The 14,598-nt window shown below is 37.2% G+C and overlaps 1 pseudogene; it reads left to right on the plus strand.

The window, feature by feature from the left end:
- LOC149559166 (uncharacterized) overlaps nucleotides 1-14,598 on the plus strand; it is a 111,390-nt pseudogene that overhangs the window by 623 nt on the left and 96,169 nt on the right.

Raw genomic sequence — 14,598 nt, forward strand, 5'->3', positions numbered from 1 at the left:
ACTTTCTAGAATGTACTCCTAGTCCTTAACCCTCCGGGGTCTATTTAAGGAGATTTCTGGCATTGTAAAAGGCAGTTCGGAGTGGAGTTTGAGAGGAGGTGCTAAAAGGAGAAATATTCTCTAGATTTATGCTATTGTAAGCCCTTAGGGCATGTTCTGAAGTTTATTTTCTCTGAACTATTTGTACTAGCTTATTTTCTTAGTTAATATAATTTTCCTTTTCTGTTGTGTCCATTCTGTTCTTGTGTTGTGTCCCCATCAAGTGGTATCAGAGTGAGTTTTCCTGAGTGTGTAGACAGAGCGTTGAACGTGAGGCAGTTTGCATCAGGACTGTGTGGTTGTGGGTTCGAGTTAGAAGATGCCTCCATGAAGAGAGTGTGGCGGAAGGGCCAGAGCTATTGATCCTGAGGACGTTAGAGCCCTCCAGAGGCAGGTACAAGCATTGCAAGAGGAGCTTCGTAGAGGAGCAAATGTTGCCGCAGGTGACCATAGTGAGGATGACAATGAAGAGGAAGTAATGGGACCAGAAGAGGAAGTTGACAGGGAAGTTCTGAATCCTGTAGAGGAAAGGCTTTTTAGGGCCATTACTAAGTTTGGGAAAAGACCTACAATTGAAGTGGGTATATTTTCAGGAAATCTGAAACCAGATGAGTTGATCGATTGGATCAATGAACTGGAAGAATACTTTGAGTATGAGGATATAAGGGACCCAGATAGGGTTAAGTTTGCAAAGGCCAAACTAAAAGGCCATGCCAAAATCTAGTGGCAAGAGGTTCAACTGGAAAGACTTAGAAGAGGAAAGGAGAAGATCACAAGATGGGATCGCATGGTGGACAAATTGAAGAAGCAGTTCATTCCTGTGGACTACGAGCTTGATCTATTTAAGAAGATGCATGGGTTAAAGCAAGTAGGAAGATCAATCCAAGAATATATAGAGGAGTTTTATCGACTCTTGATTAGAGTGAGGCATGCAGAAGCAAATAAGGAGAAGGTTGCTCGTTATATCAGTGGTTGCGACCTAGCATCTAGGAGGAATTAAGTCTGGTAAGAATGACTAGCGTTGAAGAAGCATACCAGTTTACCCTACGAGTTGAAGAGAAGCTGAGTAAAAGGTTTGAAGGAAGACAAAGAGGGCATGGTCAAGGAGGAAGGGGAAGCGGTAGATCATCTGGAGGCCGCAATGAAACTCAAAAGAAAAATGAAGATGTGGGTACTAGCAGAAACTAGAGGAATGAGGGTTTCAACCGCTCCCATGATCAAGACTTTGGAAATCAAAGAGGAAGAGGTAGAGGACGTGGACAAGGAAGAGGAGGCTTTCGTGGTACCTATTTCCATTGCAATGAAGAAGGTCATCATGCTTTTGAATGCCCTCAACGACAAGGAAGGACAGATAGGAGAGCTGAGGGCCAAGCTAGGGTTGCCCATGTGGATGAGGATGCACAATCATCACATTCAGAGGATGCAGAAAGAGGAGAGACCTTGGTAAATGAAAGAGTCCTACTAAGTGGTGAGAATGAACCAGGACAATGAAGGAGTTTGTTTCGTACCAGATGCAAGTGTGAGGATAAATGTTGTGACGTGATCATTGATGGTGGTAGCACTGATAACCTGGTATCAGAAGAGATGGTCTCTAAGCTAAAGCTCAAGAGGGAGAAACATCCCCAACCCTATCGGATTTCTTGGGTAAAAGATGACCATAAGGTCCTGGTAAGTGAACAATGTTTAGTAAAATTCAAAATTGGGATTTACCATGATGAAGTTCTCTATGATGTTATTTTGATGGATGTTTGCCATCTATTGTTGGGTAGACCATGGCAGTTTGATAGACATGCAATACATGATGGAAATGCAAACACATACTCTCTGACAAAGGATGGAGTTCGCCACAAATTGAAGCCCATGAAAAAGGAAGGTGAAAAGGTATGTAGCAGTGCTAGGATTTCTCTTGTTGATGGAAGGAAGTTTTTAGATGGCATGAAACATCAGCATATGTATTATGCTTTGATTCCTAGGAAAGATAAAGAAGGTAGTAGTGAAATACCATTTGAAGTTTCAAATTTACTAGGGGAATTTGGAGATATTATCTCTGATAATGTTCCAGATGGATTGCCACCAGTAAGGCAAATCAGTCATCAGATAGATCTGATTCCAGGAGCTAGTTTTCCTAACAAGGCTGCTCACAGGATGACTCCTACTGAAACAGAGGAGCTAAATAGATAGGTTCAGGAGTTGTTGAGGAAGGGCTTGATTCGAGAGAGCCTGAGTCCATGTGCAGTACCTGTAGTACTTGCACCAAAGAAGGATGGAGAGTGGAGGATGTGTACAGATTCTCGAGCTATAAATAGGATAACCATCAAGTACCGATTTCCTTTACCAAGGATGGATGATCTTATGGACTGCTTGAGTGGAGCTCAGTACTTCACAAAGATAGATCTGAAGAGTGGCTATCATCAAATACGGATTCGAGAAGGAGATGAGTGGAAAACAACCTTCAAGACCAAGGAGGGTCTTTATGAGTGGTTAGTCATGCCCTTTGGATTGACGAACGCCCCAAGCACCTTCATGCGGCTCATGAATGAGGTACTTAAGAAGTTCTTGGGAAAATTTGTTATTGTCTATTTGGATGATATTGTAATTTTCAGCAAGACTTTGGAAGAACATTTACTGCATATTCATAGTGTCCTTGAAAGGCTAAGGGAAGAGAAACTGTTAATTAATCTAAAGAAGTGTGTCTTTGCAAAAAGGGAATTAGTCTATTTGGGGTTTGTTATATCACCTGAAGGTCTCAAAATGGATCCAGAGAAGGTAAAAGCCATCTTGGAATGGCCTACTCCAAGGTCTGCTACTGAGGTAAGATCATTTCATGGTTTGGTTAGTTTTTATAGAAAGTTTATTAAGAATTTCAGTGGCATATGTGCACCCCTAACTGATACAATAAGAGGGGATAGAAAAGAGTTCAAATGGACTGTAGAAGCTGTGAGAAGTTTTGAATTGCTGAAGAAGAAGGTAACAGAACAACCTATGTTGGCACTTCCAAATTTTAGAAAAGTGTTCCAGGTGGATTGTGATGCTAGTGGTAGCGCTATTGGGGCTGTATTAAGCCAAGAAGGTAAGCCTATTGCATATTTTTGTGAAAAATTGAATGATGCAAAGAAGAAGTATTCTGTTTATGATCAAGAGTTCTATGCAATAGTTCAGGCCTTAAAGAAATGGAGGCATTATTTATTGCCAAAGGAATTTGTTTTGTGTACTGATCATCAGGCATTACAGTACCTAAATAGCCAAGGTAAATTGAATCAGAGGCATATGAAGTGGGTAGAATTCTTGCAGAGGTATACATTTGTGTTGAAGCATAGAAGTGGAAAATCTAACAGGGTTGCAGATGCACTAAGTAGGAGATAGTTGTTGCTTACAACAATGCAGGTTGAAGTAGTTGGATTTGATGAACTCAAGAATTTGTACCCCGAGGATCTTGATTTTGCTGAAGCATGGAAAGCTTGTAAAGAACCTATTGCTGTAGATAGAACCAAGTGGTTAGACTATTTGATTCAGGATGGCATGTTGTTCAAAGGTAGTCAATTGTGCATTCCAAGGAGTTCCATGAGGGAAAATCTGATTAAGGAGAAACACAATGGAGGGATGGCAGGACATTTTGGTCGGGATAAGACCATTGCCATTCTTAGAGAACATTATTTTTGGCCTCAAATTACACAGGATGTGAAGAAGTTCGTGCAAAGTTGCTAGGTTTGTCAAGTTGCCAAGGGGTTTAGTCAAAATACTGGCCTATATCAGCCATTGCCTGTTCCATCAAGGCCATGGGAGGACATAAGTATGGATTTTGTTCTTGGATTGCCAAGGACACAAAGGGGTAATGACTCAGTATTCGTGGTGGTTGATAGGTTCTCCAAAATGGCACATTTCATTCCATGCCACAAAACTCATGATGTTGTCCATATTGCAGACTTTTTTTTCAAAGAGGTGGTAAGACTACATGGTCTTCCAAGGAGTATAGTTTCTGACAGAGATACTAAATTTGTGGGGTATTTCTGGAGGACATTGTGGAAGAAGTTGAGAACAGACTTGAAATTCAGTTCCATGCATCACCCACAGACTGATGGCCAAACAGAAGTGGTAAATAGAAGTCTGGGCAATTTGCTGAGATGTTTAGTTGGAGATAAGCCCAAGGGATGGGATTTGATTCTACCACAGGCAGAGTTTGCTTATAATAACTCTGTAAATAGGAGTTCTGGAAAATCACCATTTCAAATTGTATATGGGAATAGCCCAAGGACTACACCAGAATTGAGGAAAATAGAACAAGGGGAGAGGACAAGTGCTGAAGCTGAGGAATTTGCTGAACATATCAAGCGTCTACATGAGGAGGTTCAAGCACACATTATCAAGATGAATCAAGAGTATAAAGCTAGGACTGATCAAAGGAGAAGACATAAGGAATTCCAAGTAGGGGATCTAGTCATGGTGCACTTACGAAAAGAAAGATTTCCAGTTGGTACTTACAACAAGCTGAAAATGAAGAAATTTGGCCCCTGCAAAATTCTGAAGAAACATGACTTAGGAAATGCATATGAGGTGGAGCTACCAGAAGGTATTCACATTTCTTCCATCTTCAACATTGCAGATTTAACAGAATATCATGATGATGGTGCAGATGAGGAGCTGGTTTTAGAGCCATGTCCAATTCCTGCTTCTAAGAAGGAGGAGATAGAAGACATTCTAGATCATCGTGCGGGTAGGAGTACCAGAAACAGGCAGTATGAAGAGTATTTGGTCAAATGGAAAGGACGACCAATCGAGGACTCAACTTGGATTTCAGCAGCTGAGGTTTCCCATTTGGGATTTCCTCTACCATCCATAAAGTGACAGGGTCACTTTTCAATCTACCCTGGGTGTCTGATGCAAGAGCATCCAGAGGTATAAGTGCAATCCTATGTCACCCAAAAAAAATGTACTTAGACTTAGTTTCTGTTTCATGTCTTTACATTTTTGGATACCCATTTGGCTCAAATAAAGGTTCCAACTCTCATAGTTCAACAATCAGTGCGTTTAAAAATCTAAAAAAAATAGGAGCATGTATTTGGGCCATCATTTCGGTAAACTAGAAGGTGTGAATTGGCCAGATGAATGTAATCATGATTTAGAGCATTCCAGAAAAAGAATCAGGTCAATAGGCCCCACGATTTGAAAGGTATTGCAGTTTTTTTGGGTTTTGGAGACCTCCTAAGAATGCTTCAAAGTCAGGTTTAGGGCATTAAATGACCTTGAAAAGGGTCGAAAAATGGGGGACGAGTGAAGCTTGTCCATAGGGCTATAGAGTGCTTCGAGAGCTTTTCGAAAATGTAAATGGTTCGTCAATCAGAGCTACGGTTCAAAAGTTATGCCTCCCGAAAGTTCGGTTACCATTTCTGGATTCTTCTAGATTTGCACCGACTTCTAACGCAGCTTCTGGAACCTTTTATTTCGTCGGTGGATGCCTACTAGCACTTTCTAGAATGTACTCCTAGTCCTTAACCCTCCGAGGTCTATTTAAGGAGATTTCTGGCATTGTAAAAGGCATTTCGGAGTGGAGTTTGAGAGGAGGTGCTAAAAGGAGAAATATTCTCCAGATTTATGCTATTGTAAGCCCTTAGGGTATGTTCTGAAGTTTATTTTCTTAGTACTATTTGTACTAGCTTATTTTCTCAATTAATATAATTTCCCTTTTCTGTTGTGTCCATTCTGTTCTTGTGTTGTGTCCCCATCAGAGGTACAAAAGCTCACAAACATACAGTTGGATATGATAAATCAATTGATAATCACAACTCAAGAAGCAAACAGAAAGGACCTAGAGATCACAAACCTAAGGTCACAAAATGAGAAACTAAGAAATGAGATATAAAATGAAAAAAAACTTCTAGAAAGGATGAGCAAACCAAGTGAGGCTATCAAATATTTTGAAGAAATAATGAGATCACCTAGATCAACAAAAAGATACTTCTGGATGGGGATGCAACAAGCACTTTTCATCTATTGAAGAAGGAGAATCATAAAAGAGTGGAGAAAAATGAAAAGCAAAATCCAAAGGCAAGCCTATGTGTCATCGTCGTGGTAAACTTGGACACATAGCAAACATTTCACAAAAGCAAGAATGTTATGCAAACTTTAAAATCCAAGTCTATTGGTAATTGTTCTAAATGCGAGAAGGTAGCACATCAAATACATGAATGTAGATGAAAGAAAAGGAATTCATTCACTACATTTAAGGGACATTGCTATAATTGTCAAAAATATGGACATAGAGCTCATGAGTGTAGATTCAAAACAAAATCTAGCTGGACTCTTGAGAAACAAGCACATGCACCTAGAAAAGGCAATTCCTACAATTGGGATTACCACACATGGTATAATTATCATTGTTGTGGAGAGTATGGAAACATTCTAGAGAATTGCATCAAGACACATTTCAGAGGAAATTATAAGAAGTGGTTGAATGGAGAATAGTATGTTTCAGTTGTCACAAAGTTGGATATACTAGTAAAAACTGTTGAACCAGAGCACCAACACCAAACAACACAAATGACAAAGTTGATGGAAAGAAAACATAGAAAGAGATAGTGAAAGCAAGGAGCAATAGAGAAAGCAAAACAAAGATCGCCTAATCTAATGGATCAGGTGATCACACCATATCTAACTAGATATAGATGGTATGTAGGAACTATATATTCAATGATATATTTTACATTAGTTCCTAACATAGATGTGCTAAAAGTTCATATTTTCATAATTAAAGATGCATTAAGAATATATCCATGGAAAGGAAAGTGAGAGAGAATCATTTACTACAAAGAGTACTGGGCATTAGTGATCTAGTCTATATTGACTGAGCATTGCATTATGGACAGAGTGATCAAGAAATTTGACATGGTGACTGAATGAATTAGTGTTGGTTGAGTGAGGTAACCTAGACTGAGTAAGTATGAAGACCAAGCCAACTGTCATACACCTACCAAGTATGGGGACATTTATTGCAGACCTAGAATGAAAATTTGAAGGTATTTATTGAATTTGAGCATTCTTTCTTATTCACCGAGTGATTTTAAAGATCACAAGTAATTAAAAGGTGATTAAGGCAATTTTAGCAATGAAGCAAGTGAATCACAGAGGAGCATTGGCAAATTTGTTAAATAATAGTAAGTGTTACTTTCAATGCTGAGTAAATTATTTTCGAAGATATCATAGAAGATTTTATTTTCCAAAACCCTAATAAAATGGCATCATCAAGAAAAATGTTGAAGGATAGAAATGCATAGATTGTGAGGAATGACTAGTGTCCTCTGCCAAATTCTAGGAACAATGTAATTGTTGAGAAGATTGCAGAGGATATTGGTGCCTTGTTGACAATTCCAACCAAAGTTTCAACTATTCAAGATATAAGATCATGCTACCTATGCAAAGTAGAAGAGATTGGAGATTTTGAAATAAGAGCACCTTATGAGAAGCTATGCAACAATAGAGTCTTGAAAGATGAAAACAAAATAGTTGTTGTAAAAGGGCTTACCTGTGCCCTAGGATTCTCAAAGGTTTTCAAGGTTGAATGGATAAAATTCATGTTGAGTTGTATCCATGACATGAACATATGGTTAGAGGGAGGACCAATTAAAATCAACAAAGCAATAATATGTTGAGTCACTGGTTATCCTACCTTGGATTGAACTAAAAGCATAAAGAGTGCAACAAAGAATAAAATTGAAAAATTAACTAAAGCAAAGTGGAATGGTAGAGGGATGTCAATTGATGGGATTGAAGATCCTATAATTGAATTTGTTGTTTATGTGATAGCACACAAGTTTTACCAATCTAGCAAATTGAACAATGTGCCTTGTGTTGCAGTAGATTTAGGATACAAAGTTTTCATGAAGGATCATGCCCATGACCTTGCCGAACTGTAACTACAACAGCTAACATAGAACTTAGAAGTTGTGAGAAAAGCAAAGAATACATCAGGTAAGTTTAGATCTTTGCTAGTATGTATATTTTTCTATGTACAAAACTTATTCTCTATGGTTTGGATAGTAGCATGGTATAGGAGTCAAACTATTATGGAGTACATAAATGATTTGATTAATAGATTGGGATAAAAAATTGAGGTTATAATGGATAATTACTTTGAAGAATTCAAAATCAAAATGAGAAATAAAATGAGGACACCTAAATAAGTCATTGATAAATATAATGATGAGATATGTTTTGTAGTGGACATAGATATTGTGCATACTTAAGCAGTAATACCAAGGATTGCATGGTTAAGGCCTATGCCTTATGAAGTAAATGTTGACAAGTTTACAATAGTGACTGCACTTTTAATTAAAGATATTGATACCATTTCCAAGCAATTTGGCACATATGAGACAATAATGGCTGAATTAACTATAGAGTCAAGCATGCCTAAGGTTGAAAAAAAAGGAAGAAAAAGGGTCTTGAGGAAAAGAATAGTGAAGAATGGGAATGATCAAAACTACCTGCTAAGGTCATTGAAGGAAAAGGAAAAGAACTGGTTGTTGTTGAGCCCAAGGAAACAAAGCAGAGGAAAGTAATAATTGTTGATCCTAATGTTAAAGGTGATCTTAATAGAGATGTGCAGAAGGATCTTACACCTCATAAACCAAAAGTAAAGATCATAACAAGATCAAAGACAACTTAGCCCCTAGCTGTGAAAACTTAAGGAAGTCCATCAAAGAAGAGAGCAACCAGCTCACCACAATAGAATATACAAAAGAAGCTGAGGAGAAAACTAATCATTGCACAGGAGGAGGAAGATGGTGAAGAGTCCAAGTATGATGAACTAAGTAAACTGCCAATTGTAAAGAGACTCCCTCCAATGACTTTAGATCATGTATGTGAAAAGATTAGGGAACTAAGAGTGTTAAATATGGGCTTATAATTCAACCGCACACTTCAACATGATCATTGTTTGTCAATAGCATCCTGGAATGAACATGAGATTATTCATTTGACATGTATGTACAAGGTGATATGTTGCCTTCTAACTAGACATGGTTTTACAATACACTCTTAGAATCAAGAGTTTAGTAACTAGACCAAACTAGTATGAAGGATTTGAATAAATGCAAATGTAAGATTAATCTATGTTTTTGATAGTTTGTATGCAAAAACATGAATTAATCTAGATGATATTAAAATTAATCTAAGAACAATAATAAGGAAATTAAGCTAAATGAATGCATTGTAATCTAGATGATGAGCATGAAAAAGCAACAAAGATTCTAATGCAAAGTGCTTGAGTGATCAATCTAACAATGATTTGATACACTTCATATGCATCCTCAAATGAGAGATCAAGGTTCTCTTTTATAAAATCTTTGACCCAATCAACACTCAAGATTAAACCAAGTGTATGGCTCAAATTGAATGTGAGATTGAGTCCTCCATTTTTATGGAGTTGAATGAGAAGAAATAGGAGACAATATTGATCCATTCAAATATGTGCTCATAATTATTTTTCTAATTAATCAAATAATTAGTTTCAACAATTATGATGAGCGTATTTCATTAAATCAATATATTTAATTCCTTTTTCATATGAGATGAATTAGGAAAGAATACCGATCCATTCAAATATGACATCGTAATAACATATTATAATTAATTAAATAATTAGTTTCAACACTTATGATATATATATTTAATTGAACCAATGTATTTAATACCTTTTTATGTGTATTAGCTAAAGAGGGTGGATTTAATTTAATTAAAGTACTTAGGACTTGTAATTAAATTAATTCAATTAGGAGGTTAATTTAGCCAATGTCAATCAATATTTAGGAATTAAATAAAGCATTTGATCAATACATATTAGGGATTTTCTATATTTGACACTTAAGTCGAGTAAAAATTATCAAAACCATAAATGCCTAGTACAATAGAACTTAATTGATCAAGAAATAGATGTTGTATGATTGATGCACCAAAATTGTTTCAAAATGCCAGTGTGCCAATTTAGGGGTATTACATTTACCCCTTTTTGAATAAATGTGTGACAAGTAGGTTGATTCAAAGAAATTGAAAGTTTGAAGTATAGAAAAAGAACTGAGATTGATGACATGGAAACCCATTGATGAATTTTTTAGAATTATCTTTAGAACAAAGCTTAATCCTCCAAAGTCTAGATAGAACACCTAGCTACTAGTCTAGTAGAACAAAGATTGTCAAAAATTGTAGGATTGTTCCTAGAATAAGAATCCATCCTCAAAAGTTAAGGTTAAAATGCACCAATACCTATCCATTAAAAGATGACAAGATTGATCACAATTCATAGGATTATCCCTAGAACGAGGCTAAACCCTCAAAAGTCAAGGTTAGAATGCCCCAATACCTGTCCATTTAATAATGATTGAAAGAAAGTTTAGAATTATCTCCAGAATGAAGCTTAATCCTCCAAAGTCCAGATAGAACACATAAATACTAGTCCATAACAAAGACAAGACCTAATTATGAGTCATAGGATTATCCTTAGGACAAGGCTTAATCCTTAGGAGTCAGGGTTAGAATGCCGCAATACCTGTCCATTGAGCTATGATTAGAATTATTATGGGTTTGGTCAATTGATCAATAAATAAGATTAGATAGCTTATGATGCCAAATAGAGGAAACAAAGATGCCCTGAGTGATGAGATGCCCCTAGTGATTAGGATATTATATTTAGATTAGGTCAAAGCCAAATTCAAAGGATTTAATGATGTAATTATTTTGCCCCTTTGGGAGTGAAATCAAAAGATGACACACTAGAATAGTGATGTAGAGCAGTAGATTAGAAGATAAAGAAGTGATCAGAGATTTAGAAGAATTTAGAATAGATCATAATTGCATGAAGAAAATTTGGAGTTGATTCATAGTGATTTCAAGGTCTGGTTGACCAAGTTTGATTAAGGTTGACCAGAGTTTACTTTTGATGAAAAAGTTAAGAATTGTGAGAAAATGTTTGAGTGATGATGGTTTGAGATTAATAAAGTATAAAAAAGATAGACTACACAAGTGTTTGATCACGTCGGTCCCAAAATTTTAAAATGTGATTTTGAGTTGTTTAAGTGTGTCGAATCTCAATTTTGAGCTATTTAAGTGTGTCAAATCTCGATTTTGATGTCGAAAATGAGTTCAGAGTGATCCAATTAGCCAAGGATGATTTTCACATCCATTAGAGTACTTTGAAAAATTAGGTCAAAACCTATATAAGGGCCTAAATCTCATTTTCAAATCATTTGATCATTTGTCTTTTGGGGAGAAGGATCTCTGACGCGAAAATGGTAGTCCCCGTGCATCTTCATTGATTTGAGTGATCTAGGTGGCATAGTCATCTGACAAACTATGAACCTCCAGTGAGTACTTAATAAACCTCTTAATCATGTCAAATTTCATACATTTCAACAGATTTTTTGTGATTTTTGGATTGTTTAAAGTTTTGAGCCATTGAGATCCTCGTGCAAGGACTTGATTTATCATGTGAGCCTCAACAAGTCCTCGCACAAGGAGTTGCTAATAGAGAACTTTCTCATGTGAGGTGTATGGTTTCCTCATGTGGGAGGCACCCATCTCTTGCTTGAATGACCCTAAAATAGGGTCATGTAAATTACATTGAGGAAGTTTTCTCGCGTGGCCCTTGGAGTTTGCTTGCATAATGATATTGCTTTGATTGCGAGATTTTAAAGTCTCATGTGAGATTTTGAAGGTTCGCATGAGCTTTTGTGTAGGATTGAGTATGTTTTAATGCACGTTAACATGTTTTTCATCCTGTTTGCGACATCTTAGGTAGTTGTAACATATTTTCAGGTGAGATCAAATACTAGTCATGTTATGTTTTTGTCATGTTTGCAAGTTGACTTTCTAGATGCAAGATTCTGGTCATATTATCTTGCCATTGGGGTGCTAATTAGGTAGCTAGATGCTACTAAGCTAACACATATCAAAGCACTTAGTCTTTCTCATCTATGTGATATCCCTAATTTGTAGGTGAATCATGTTTTGTTGATAGTGTTGGTAGAGCATTTCCACTTGGAGATGAACACTTTTCATTTGCCCCTTGGAGAGATGACTATCACACCCAAGGATATCTATAGGATTCTACGAGTCCCCTTCCATGGGCCACTAATTGAGTACGACACACAACCACAACCTGGTACATTGGCATTGAGGGTCATTTTCTAGGATGAGATCATCATGGGTAGGGCTATTTTTTGGGAGAAGTTAGTGTAGGTATATGGGCCTACACATAGATTAGGAGTGGTGCTTGGAATTTTCTTTGGATGTTATTTGATGTCCAATAGAGGTCAACATGGCCTAGAGTGCAGATGGGGTTAGATGTTGCAGAGGATGCTGAAGCAGCCAACACACTTTGGTTGGAGTCAATTCATGTTGCCCCAGATGTTCCATGAGATGTACAAGATCATGTATAGAGAGAGGAAGAGCATGGAAGTAGGGACATATGTTTTGTATATATGTATATGGGAGTGCTTACCCATCATAAGACTAATATGTGAAGACCAGTGAGAACCTCACGAGTCATATCTATCAATACAGAGAATAGATGACCCAGACTGCTTTGGTAAGATTGAGAAATCGTGAGAACAATTAGATGAGATGATAGCAGTGGTTTATCAACCCTTGCAAGAGATAGAGGTGTGGTATGATGCCCAAGTATAGCTTGGTTATATGTTTACCTCTTAGCCATTGATCGATTGATTGATTCAGGTGATTGAGTGATTTCTTTTGACTAAAGTGTGGAGGCAGTATGGCTACTCATAAGACATATCATAAGAGTACATCACATAGACCCACTTTACTAAGGACGTGAAGAATGGATGGTCAGTGAGATTGAACCCTAAGAGGTCAATGATTGATGCATGTGGTGTCACACTGACTCACTGGGACTATGTGCTAGTGGTAGCAGATGGAGGGGTGACTCTTGAGTATAGGGAGCATTTCACCCCTTTCCACATTTTATAGATCCATTAGGGATGGAAGTACCAGTTTAGCCAATCCATACCCCACAACAACCATAGTAGCAGGGTCCTTGATAGAGGACTACATATATTTTGATCCCTTGGCGATAGATGACAGTGGATCCAGGTGCTAGTGGGAGTGGTTCCAGATAGAGGAGACCATAGGGAGAGATGGGAACCTTGGGTTTCATTGGTAGTGAGGCACAAAGGCCAAGAGTGGAGGACCAACCTCTACAATAGGTAGAGCTCGAAGGACATGATGAGGAGATGTAGGATAACCTACTCCTAAGCCATAGAGCAAATATATTCTAGCATAGACATAGGATGCTCTAAGGAGATCAAGGGATCAAGTGAGGATGACACAATGACAACTTGGAGAGCTGCAGATCTAAATAGCGGTGCAAGATACATTCCTAGCAGAGTGGGATCGAGAGATCCAAAAGTTACAAGAGTAGTTAGAGCACTAGCGGGATGAGGCCCATACATAGATAGCAAGAGTGATATATTATTATGTGCCTTATGTTGGCATAGTCCTTGAGGCAGTAGAGAAGGTGCTTCATTTCTTTGAGTATGATAGAGCATTAGAGGGTGCATTTCCACTAGCTAGAGCAAAGGCACATCCTCCTACTCCTCCACTTGGGGATGAAGCAAAAGGATGCAATTAATTTACTCTCTTCTGTCTAGTTTTGATCATGGATTTTGTAATGTATTAACATCTTTTTGTATCATTGTTGAGATCGACATACATTTTGACTCCATTGGATATATATATATATATATATATATATATATATATATATATATATATATGAGCTCTTCTTTGGTACCATTGCCTGTGTTACATTTTGTTTCTCTTATGATTGTTCATACATGAGATGTGTAGCTATATGGATTTGAGTAATACAAATGGATATGATGTGTGGATACGTAGCATAGATGAGATGGATGTTGTTATGCAAATGTGATTAACGAGATGATGTATGTTTATGACATGATGTTATGATATGTAGATGAATGACATAGTAATGCAAAATGTATATGTACTAACATCTCATGTAGGGTTTATAGTTATTGATCATGATAGGTGCCTCATCAAATTTGGAAAGATTGACCAAGGAACCAAACACTTGTGTGGTCAAGATGAAATGTGATGTATGGAAGAAATCAACAACCTCTCAAGTCAAAAGATACAAGTAAAAATGTAACCAAAGTTATGCCCTAATGCAATTTGAATATGAAATGCAATCTTATGCTAGATGTAATCCCTAGGAATGGTTATTAAACTTGTAAGATATTCATCATCATGGAGTGTTTGATTTAGACCCTCAAATGTCATGCAATTTTCATTGATAGTGCAATTATGAGAATATGAATTTGAAGTGTGTCTTAATTTTATTAGAATTAGATGTAAGCATTAAGGTACAATAATTCATAATGACCATAACATTTGTCCTTTTTAATCTAGCAATAGAACATAAGCATCATAGCATAAATGCTAGGATGACTAGAATGTTTCTTGCATACAAAAACACTAGACATGTTAGAGATCCTTCTCATGCTAAGTAATCAGTAAGTATTCTGGCTGTAA

Source organism: Cupressus sempervirens, chromosome 5, assembly GCF_028749045.1.
Source record: "Cupressus sempervirens isolate cs-2001-9-10 chromosome 5, ASM2874904v1, whole genome shotgun sequence".
Taxonomy (NCBI): Eukaryota; Viridiplantae; Streptophyta; class Pinopsida; order Cupressales; family Cupressaceae; genus Cupressus; species Cupressus sempervirens.